Source organism: Pinus tabuliformis, chromosome 6 (genome assembly GCF_031772625.1).
Source record: "Pinus tabuliformis cultivar Carrire ecotype Pingquan chromosome 6, CPIR1, whole genome shotgun sequence".
Classification (NCBI taxonomy): domain Eukaryota; kingdom Viridiplantae; phylum Streptophyta; class Pinopsida; order Pinales; family Pinaceae; genus Pinus; species Pinus tabuliformis.
Genome location: NC_142292.1, coordinates 1,345,628,015 through 1,345,638,905, shown reverse-complemented (window position 1 = coordinate 1,345,638,905; position 10,891 = coordinate 1,345,628,015). Strand labels below are relative to the sequence as shown.

The 10,891-nt window shown below is 38.6% G+C and overlaps 1 pseudogene; it reads right to left on the bottom strand.

Moving 5' to 3' along the window:
- Positions 1-1,485: 1,485 nt before the first annotated feature.
- LOC149263598 (aspartic proteinase nepenthesin-2 pseudogene) lies at positions 1,486-2,760 on the bottom strand (annotated as a pseudogene).
- Positions 2,761-10,891: the final 8,131 nt, after the last annotated feature.

Below are 10,891 nucleotides of genomic sequence, written 5' to 3'. Positions count from 1 at the left end.
TATATGTTTACATTATTTACAATCTGTACATTGAAATCTTTTTACAAATATTGCGTCACCCAGACAGTAATCAAGATAGTCAAACATACAATATGAGCCACCCATCCTGCATGTAAGTGCGAGTCGAACCCGGGTGGGAAGGGCAATATCGTTCAGTCCCAACGACCCGCGACACATCGCTGACAACCCTAGCTGGCACATGTTATAACTAATTATTAAGAAAATATTCATAAAATTTAAATAAAATGCTTTAGAATTGGCTTTTTATGGGATTCAAATAAATTATAATTTCAAATTTTCAAACAATATCTTTATTTCTTTTTAGTTATTTATATTTATTTATTTACTAAAAAACACATACATATAGTTAAAGAATATTCAAGTTAAAGAATGTTCAAAGAAAATATTATAGCAAATCTATAAATACATAAATTTTCATGTATAAAATTGTGATAGATTACATTCACTTTATAATTATTTATTTCCACGTTGACTCCGACATGGCGTCGGAGTCGATAAGAATAGCAGAGCAGGGGATTTTACTTTTCTATCAGCTAATTATGTAACGAGGTGTCCATCTTGTCATGCCACAATCGTAAACAGGAGTTTGACTCAACTCATTGAATTCGGTCTCGTCCCTTACACCAAAGAATAGACGCTGAACTAATAGATATTGATTTTGTATTTAAGAAAAAATACATAATTCTTTACATTGCTCTCCATAACTGAATAGGTCAGTAATTCACCACCCATCTCACAGATAGAATCAATGGATTCTTCCTAAAATTTCATGGTTATGGTTGCTGAGTTAGTTCGGATTAAAATTCTAATCAATTTCCTTATAATTTATCACCCTTATCGTTGGGAGTACCCAGAACCAGATTTGAATTCATTGCCCATTCCAACGAATTCGCTGCTAAACCTATTTACATTATTCTTCTACAGGAATAGTGTTTGATATCGCAGGTCAAGGTTTTTTGTATTGCAATATGTATTAATTGCATATTTCAATCACGCTGACTCTCATATCGGAACTTACTTACAATATGTTAACACATACCCATGGCCAATAGTTAAGAAAAGCTTTCCAGTTCCTCAAGAGGGACTCCATTAAGATTATCTCGGTTATACATTTTCTTGTATTAATGCACAGTTATTAGAATTGAACCATATTTTCAGAGGCAAGCCCAATTAATATTAATATCACCTTAAATATCTCATTCATTGAATGGGTAACAACCTTTTATTACTTTGGCCTTTCATGAGATGATCAATATTCCATACACAATAAAGAATCCATGGTTCAATGAATTTGAAATCAGAGAAAAACTGTTTAGATATGCTTATATTTTAGCAGAAAGAAATTATAGGAAGAGACACAAAATTCTATGACATTTTTTTAAAATCAAACACTAGCAGCAGCAGACTTTAATCATCTAATATGGTGTAGAATCTATAGGACAAAACACCTATCCTTGTGCTTGCCTACAACGAATCACAATCTGCCGGTGCAAAAGAGAGCATGGTCTTCCCGTTGTCATAGAGAATTTGGTAGTTCTGCTGCTGAAAATTGCCTAATATGGACATGCTTGAACTCGGCAGCATTGCCAAGCAGAAAGTGGTGTCATCAACGTAGAAATAGTGTTCTGGCTGCAAAACATAATCTGCTCCCTTAAAGTGGAAAGTCATAGTCGGAAATTGATTAGAAGAAAGCCGAAAGTGATAGTCTGGAAGTAAGTTAAAACAGAGGTCAAGTCCGAGTCCAGACCCATCGGTTTGCGGAAAGTGAATGGCAGAGATCAAGGCCTTCTTCAAAACTTGATATGCATCCTCATGCAGAAGCGTGAATGCGGTTCCAGAGTCTATGATAAATCCACCACTACCATCGTCTTGAATATCAAAAGTACCAGCATTGATATTCAATAATTTACCTCCAAGGCTAATTCCTTCCAACGAAAGATAATATAAACTTGAATGTGCGTTGTTTTGAATAAAAGGAGTTGAACTGATAGCCTCGGCATTCAAGGTAGCACTGTGTCCTATAAACAAAGGGTTGACCATGTAAGAAGGTTCTTCAAAACCCCGGAGACAGTAGGAAAACTTATTACCTAGTCCTAATGAACCAAGCTGTGAAATCAAGGATAAGGAACCTCGTCCGAAGCCTACACCTCCTTGTGGGAAGTGGCCTCCATTGTTTTGGCTGCAACCAAACACGATCTGGTCGATTGACTCTGATGAAAAGGTAAACGTCTCGTATGAAAGGATTCCTGAGGTGAAGTAATCAGCATACTGGTACAGGTAATGGCACACATCAGAAGAGCAATAGGAGTTAGGGTTTTGCTGGCACTGAGGGCTTTCGCATGTGACCGTCATGTAAGTGGAGGAGTGGGAAGGATCATAGATTGGATAGGGTTGATTAGAGAAATCATCACAGGGCATGCATTGTGTCCATATCAAGTCACTACCTGTGTCTAGGATTCCAGAATATGGTAAAGACGGCTTACCAATTTCTACCTTCATCATATATTCTCCACTTCCTGCACTTATTGGAGCTTGGATTCCTGAACTTTTATGAGCGACTTGACCGGCCTTCAGAACTACAGACCTATGCAGTGTTTCTAGCCTCTCTTGACTGCGTTGCACTGCTTGCTTAATCCGTTCAGTGGATGTAATATTCCCCGAAAAGAATGGCGAAAGTGATGAATCTCTATGCACAAGATCTATTCTCAATCCATCAACCGGTTTATGCTGATTGGACATAAACGGCCTGCATTGCATCAAAGGTAACATGGAAAGAAACAATAAGTAAATAAGGAATTTGCAGAGGGCACAAGAAGATGTAGCCGAGTGTCGAGCCATGTTTGTGTACAGCCACAGACGGGAAGGAAAATACGGAACGCTTAGCGAAAAAACCAATGGTTTGCTCTACCATAGGGGATGTACTGTATTTATCGGAGAACTGACTTGGAGTTCGACGTTATTTTTAACTTAATTTTTTTGCATGTAACTTTTCATTGTGGAGTTGTATTTGATTTGAAAGTGGAAGTTCACATTCCCAAAAGAAATTGCGATTCTTTGCATGGCAAGTAAACGAGATATCGCTGACCATGCATAATTTAACGAAAGAGAGATTTAAAAAGAATGAAAAAGACCTATCCCATTTATAGTTCGCATCATATAATAATAAAAACTTATGTTAACTACAGTTTGCATGATATAATGTGTTTCATGACATTTATGTTAAAAACATATGTTAGCTACAGTTTGCATGATGTAATATGTTATGATAAAATTTATATCTTACTGAAATCGTCCTTGAATAAATTAATGTTATATTGTATTTAGAGATATTTTCATGTAGTTTACTTATATTTATAATATTAATTTTGATTAATGTTCTATTTTATTTAGAGATATTTTCATGTCGTTTACTTATATTTATAATATTAATTTTTTTATAAATAAAATATTTGGGTAAAAATATATCTTTAGGAGATACATGGACTTCTCCACACTTAAGTGAAGGGTTGAACGAAATTAAAATTTTGGAAAGAGCGAGACGGTTGGTCTCCGAAAGCCGAAGATGAACCTTAACTTCACAGTCGCCGCCTCCTCGCCCTCAGCCGCCGTCTGGCCTCTAGTATGCCCTATCGAGGCAGGAGATGCGCGTTTCAGACAAGGATTACAGGTTTATCATTTCGTTTCTGTTACGCACGTTTTCAAATACTTTCTGAAAGCTCCCCTATCCCTCTTTTGTTCTGCTTTCGGCATTGTATCTGCCAGATCTTGGACCTCGGCTGCCGCATCTCGTACCAGCCGCCTCCATCAGAATGCATACGCAGTGGCCAAGGATGAGCGCGCCGAATATACTATCGTCTCTCCTCAGGCGGCGGCTCCTGGGAAGAAATACTCTACTCTGGAAGGCAGCTCATTCCTTCCATTGCCTTCTCTGTCCCCCCAAAACAACCAATACTCTGCTCTATATCTTCAAATTTTTTTAAGTGTCCTAGATCTGCCTGGACGGATCGTCTGGAAGCTCTTCTAGGTGGATTGCATTGACAGATTCAATGATCCTTGGACCCTCTCCTCTTCTCCTCACAAACCCCTATGGCAAGTTCAGGGGAAGAAGGCCCTTCAATGCTCCAGCCTCCTCTCGACTAGGATCTGCAAAGGAAAGCAGAACCTTGATCCTTCTGTCGTGTTTCAGATCCAGATCAGGCTTATCTACGGCAAAACTCAGCTGCATTGGGTGAGCTCGTCGGATCTAGTGCAGGACCTCAAGCACGCTCTGGATCTCAAGTTGGGGATACCCTCTGCAGCTCAATGACTTCTCCACGAAGGTAAGCAACTTGAGGATCCTCTCCCCCTGTCTTTTTATAGTATCAAGATAAATGCATCCATTACTCTTACTCTTCGCTTGAGAGGGGGAGCTGTTGGACAGTCATCCTCAGCTAAGACATTTTCATATAAAGACGTTGTCCATGCTCAGATGCCTAAGAAGACAGTTCCACCAGTTCAGGCACCCAAGCCTTTTCTGGTGGACAAACTTTAGGAAACCCCCTCCATTGAAATCATGCATCCAACGCTGGATGAGCAAACCCAAGCGTTTGCAGAACAAGCCATTATTTGCAGGTTCAATGGGCTATGGCCGAGCACAACAGACCTCTACCAATGGGTTCACTCTAACTGGGCCAACAATTGCAAGGTACTGTTATGCTCAAAGGGCTTCTTCATAGTAGCCTTCGTTCTAGATGAGGACTACCAGAAAGCTTTAACTGCAGGCCCATGGTTCTGGGGATCACCAGGTTTATTCCTCACCCCTTGGTTCCCAGATTTCGATCCCACTACAGCAGTCATCACCAAGCTCCTCATTTGGGTCAGGCTTCCAAATCTCCCAGCGCACCTATGGAATTTTGCAGTATTCCAAGGGATCGGAAATTCTCTAGGCCACTTTCTAGACACAGACATCTCTAGAGGGGAAAAAGGAATATACAACTTTTCTAGAATCTGTGTAGAAATAGACATGAGCAAAGGTCTCCCTGACCAGATCAATCTCAAAATTGGAGACTTCCATTGGACTCAAACCCTAGACTATGAGACACAGCCTTTCGCTGCCGTAACTATCATCACACAGGGCACCTTAAGGGCTCTTGTCCCATGATACCTACCCAAAAGAAGAAAGTCAGTCCTAAGTAGAAATCCGAGAGCTGGAAGCCTCATGATCCTGCCCCCATGGACGACTTTGATTTCAGCTCGGATGAAGAGGAAAAGGTTGATGAAGGAATGGAAACAAAGCTGGCACAGGACCCGCCGTTGACTGATCCTGAGGATTCGCCTGTCCCACCAATCTCACAGAAAAGGAATCATGAATCCTCCCCCTCGGATTCAGACAAGGAGTCCTCCCCGTCAGCACAGCCCAGTCTGCAAATCATGTCAGTTCAGCAAAGTCCTCTTGACTGGGTCAAAGTTGGTAAAAAGAAAGGAAAAAAGTAACGAATATTTGATTCTACACATGTTGGGTAGAATCCTCTGTTCTGCTCTTGCTCCTCTGTTCTTCTTGTTTCTTCTTGCTCATCGCAACTCTCTTCTCTTTTCCTTTCTAGGGGTCGAGGTGGATAGCATATCCTTTCCGGCAGCCTGTGTTCTTGCCTCTCTTGGTTGTAACTTCTTATTGTACCATTCTTCCTTTTAATAGAATTAGTCTTTAGTGAGAAAAAAAAGCGTTATTAAGTAAAAATAAACTATATCTTTTTCCAAAAAAAATCTTTTAATATAACATAAAACATAAATTTTATCACTTCACCTCTCGCCTTCATGACTCTAAAATTTATGTTTAAATTAGAAACGTAATCAGTCTTCAGTCTATAAAATGTATGTTTGAATTAGAAACGTATTGAATAGATATAGAATCTATTCTACTAATATATATGTTTGACACTCTAACCTGCATGTTTAGAAAATTCCGTTTAATATTATATATAAAAATAAACTAATTTATTTTATTTTATTTTATTTTTAAATAAAACATAATATTAATTTATTCCAATAATCTTTTTAATCAAGTATAAATTTTGTCACTGTACGTATAGTTTCCATAGTTTCCATGTCTATAAAATTTATATTTAAATTAGAAATCTATGCAATCTTCATGTCTATAAAATAAATGCTTGAATTAAAAACATATTGAATAGATACAAAAAATTATTTATATAAAAAAAAAAATTATAATAAATTTTGTTTTTATTTTAATATTATAAAGTGTAATTTTAATTTTTGTTAAGATAGCCGGAGTCTTAACATAGGTACATATCTATTATAACATGTTTCATCATTATGTTACTCTCAAAGAGAATTGAACTTAGATGAGGGAAATAATAACCATTATGCTTAACAATTAAGAATCACCATAATTGACATGTTTATATTCTCCTATTAAATAAATAATAGTCAATATAAGATATACATATATTTCATAATTATAATATATTTAAATGTTGTTAATTTATTAGATATTTAATTACCTAATATGCTAACACAACTACATTAATCTACATTAATACATGTCATTGATATAAGCTTCAATAGATATAAATTTAATATTAATATTAATATTGATTTTAGTAAATATATAAATATAATAACAATAATAATTATATTATAAAATATTATTATCATTAAATTATAAATATGATAATAATTATAGCAATTATAATGACAATTTATAATAATGATATCAAGGTATTAATATTATAAACATAAGTCATTATTAATATTTTAAACCCAAGGGGTTAATAAACCCAAGGAATCTATATTATAAATGAAATGGATTATAAACCCAAGGGATTAATATTAAACCCTATGATAAATATTATAGACTTTGTCAATAATATTATACCCTAGGAATATGAACCCTTAGATTATTAAACCCAAGGGATTGATATTCTAAACCCAAGACACCAATAAACCCAAGGAATTAATATTAAAAATCTAAGAGAATAATATTAAACCCTAGGGATTAGTATTGTAAACCCAAGGTAGATAACCCTATTGACGGTGCTTGACCCGCCAACATTCAGGGGATCTCCATGGTATGAAGTCTCAACTAGACCTCACACCATTTGGTATAGGAGTCTCATCAAGTATGATGGCCTGGTTGCCATTATCTTGAAGGATTTCCTTAGCTCTTGCTTGTGAGCACATGAGAGTGGTTTGCCTTTTCTTTGAACAATGAGGTTCGCGTGCCTAGTGAGTGCTTAGTGTTACTTGTGTCAAGGTTCTTTCACTGCATAGGGAGAGGTTGGAAGTGAGTCTCAAGTCGAAAGGGAATAGTCCCAACTCTGTCAAAGACACATAACACAACAGGAAAAGCGTAGCTTCCAGCAAAGTAGTCCACATAGATGTGACAATCACAAACACACAATAAACAGATAGCACGTACAACACCCAAAAGAATAGTCCACACGACTGCGACAGTCATTATAACAAGTTTCGAGAAAGGTTTTGTCAAGTGTCTGGCGGGATAGCCCACATGGGCAAGATAGTGTTAACAACTTATACAACACATTTTTGTAAGCATCTATTGAACAACCGAAATAGTTCAACTATTTTAATACAGGTTAAAGAAACACGCATTACAAGTGTCCAAAGAATAGTCTTACAAACAAATACAATACGTGTGAAAACGTGCTGGCCTATTATTAGGCTTCTGAATTAAGCGAAAGTTCCAAGACACATCGGTACACCATTACATCATTAACCCTGATAGCGGGATGTTGGAGCCACTGCTCACTCCTCAAAGAAAAGACTACAGACTCTCAAGGCTATGTGGGAGGAGCCAAGACAAAAGGTCTTTTGCATGTACAAATGAGGGGCATTTATAGCCAAGGGTGAAGCTAGCCCTTGTGAATGTTCAACTTCCCTCATGACTGTTTGAATTACATGACTCTTCAACTTTACATGAATCTTCATATTTTCATATGGGTCTCTTGGACTTCCACGTTACATTACATTGATTACAATAATATGGCCCATAATAGTGTTGTGGCCGAGATGACTCATGACATGACTCAACACAATAGATTTGGTATCTTCATGCTGGTGGTGGTGTCCATGTCGAGTTACAGTGCTACTAAGTGACGAATGTGCTCTTGGTGTATCATAACTTCACCTCCGCATGGCAAGGTGTGTGGAGTCTTTGATGGGCTTGATGTTAGCTTGATGTTGCACGTGCATGTCTCTCCTTTGCTTGTACTTGGCATGCTCCATGTGCTCATTCGTTCATGAACAAGTCTTCTTGTATGTGCTCCTTGTTGATCATGTTCTTTGTCGCACCATGTCTCATCCATGTACTTATATCTGCAATAACACATGATGAGACGACATCAAATCCAGAAATATCCTATTCTACCATGATCCATTATTTTTCGCTTTCGAATGCAAGTGACTGGGAGGGAGGACAAGGCTCTAAAAATACACAGAGAAAATTTCAAGTCGAGATGTAGGCTCCGAGAAATTTCCATGAAAATTGCACAGAGGCCACTGGGAGGCTGAGATGGGAAGTCTGGATTAGCAATGACTGTCTACGGGATCTAGCCCAGTTGGAGGGTAGATTTGCGCAATTTTTCCAGGGGGACAGTCGAGGCAATAGGGAGAAAATGGCAGTGAAAACTGCGCAATTTCTCTGGGGAGGCTAGGAGTAGGTTGCGGGAGGCTGCTAGCCAAAACTGCATCAGGCTGGGAGGCTAGCCTGCAGGACATCTCTGCGTAGTTTCTGGGCTGAGTGGGATGTTGGGAAGCTAGGAGATAGCCCATGAAAACAACACAATTTTCAGGAGGAGCACCAATCCGACTGACACAGTGACTAGCTGAGAAAACTGTGCAAATTTTTAGGGTAGTGCAGTAACAGGTAGTGGGTGTCTATCCAGCGTGTCTATGCAATTTATTTAGTCAGCAGAAGTGGGCATTTTTGGTAGCTTTTGTGAAATGTTTTGGAGAAGTGAGGTCTGAGGTCACTGCCTAGTTAAACTCTTCGGTTGACCAGCTAGAGACTTGGTGATTTTTCTTGGGGGTAGCACATATTGAGATGGATTACTGAGAAAAATCTGCATTGTTCAAGGTGACATTTAGTCATGTCGACTCCAAGATTGTGCAATGTAGAATACCTCGGAGGCAGCCTCAAGCTCTGCAAAATTCTCGGCAGCAGTACATGTTTACTAAGGGTTGAGATTGCACAGTACAACTCAGCAAAGGTCTTGTTGTTGGGGTTAGTGCGGTGGACATAGCTTCAACAAAATGACTAAGCGTGTGAATGAGTGACTTCGTACATGAATGACCTTATGGACACACACTCAACATGACTTGATTACAAGACACCTTGAACCATCAAGACAACATGCACTTAGTGTGATTGACCGATGGTGCGAGTGACAAGCGCAACACTTGTGATGGATTGTTGAATGACCACAATGACACTTACACGACATTACATACAACTTCGTGTGTGAGTGCAGCAAATACTTACATAGCGAATACAACTTGTACACATGAAGATGGACTTTGTGCATAGCCATAACATGGCTGCAAGCATGACATTGTGACCAACATGCTAAAGGATGTCTGTGAGGAGGGTAAAAAGACTCAAGATGAGCTCACGTGATGAGCCTAGGTGTTTGCAAACATCAAGGAAAAAACCAAGGAAGGCTATGAAATTGGATGCATGACAAAGTTTTGGAGGGTGTTGAGGCCGCTACAACACTTGGCGACGCACTGGTTGAATTCCAGCTTCTCTGTTTTGGTCCATTGATAGCACATGGCCTTTTTCTTTTAGGGAGTATTGAATCGGCATGCGGGTTACTTCGGCTTCCCCACTTACCCTATGGATAGACATGGTTCACCTTTCACCAACTCAGTCAAACACAATAAGAAGTTTTAGCTTGATCACAATGTTTCGAAATTGGGAAGGGTAGTTTGGTTCACGAGTTAAAAATTTTCAAAGTATATTTTTTCATCTCTATTGTTGCTTCACTGCCAGCAAGCCTGAAGATTACCCTGACAATTCACACAGGAACACACACATTTCTCCACTACCAGCGAGCTTGGTTAGGACCCCAGTGGAGTTCACCTCTCTGCGCAAGAAGCATTTCTCTTCTTTCGCCTTTGTATTATTTATTTATTTTATTTATTTATTTATTTTTCTTTTTTTCAGAAGACTGTGCATATGCACTTATTTATTCTTGGGGCGGAAGAGGGATCCCAACTTATTGAGAGAAGAAGAGGTCATTCCTTCAGAGAAGCATGTAAGACCTCTGACATAAGTTTTCTCGTTTAGATTTACCCTTCTTCGTTTCTACTAGTTGGATGAGCTTGAACACACAAAGCAGAAGGTTGAGTATAGGAATGGAGTTTCCCAGTGTAGGCACAGGTTCATGGTTGGACCCAAGCTTACCTTGTAGATAGCTCATATTTTCCATCAAGATTTCATCGATTGAATATTATAACCAAGCATAGAGAAGACGGACGCAGGAGTGGCCAAGTGTTGCAGTGTCACAAGACTCTTTAGATCTCAGCCACATACTCGTTCAAAAGCCAGAACTCAGTAGAGGGAAAAAATTATTTACAAAACCAAAAATAGCACGATACTAAGAAAACAAAAAAAATTAAACACAAATAGTAAGCAAAGTGATAAAAACAACAAGCAGTAAACAGACTATGTACATGGCATGAGGCGCGGCACAACCCACTGAAAACAGAGTTTGAGATCTTGTTCATTGACAGGGAGGTTTTCAACCCTCTCTTCAAGTGATTGCAGACGGTACTTGTGTGGGCCAAGCTTCTCTTGAACTAGTATCAGACTATCAGGTTCTGCTATCGGAACCTCATGGTATCCCAAAAG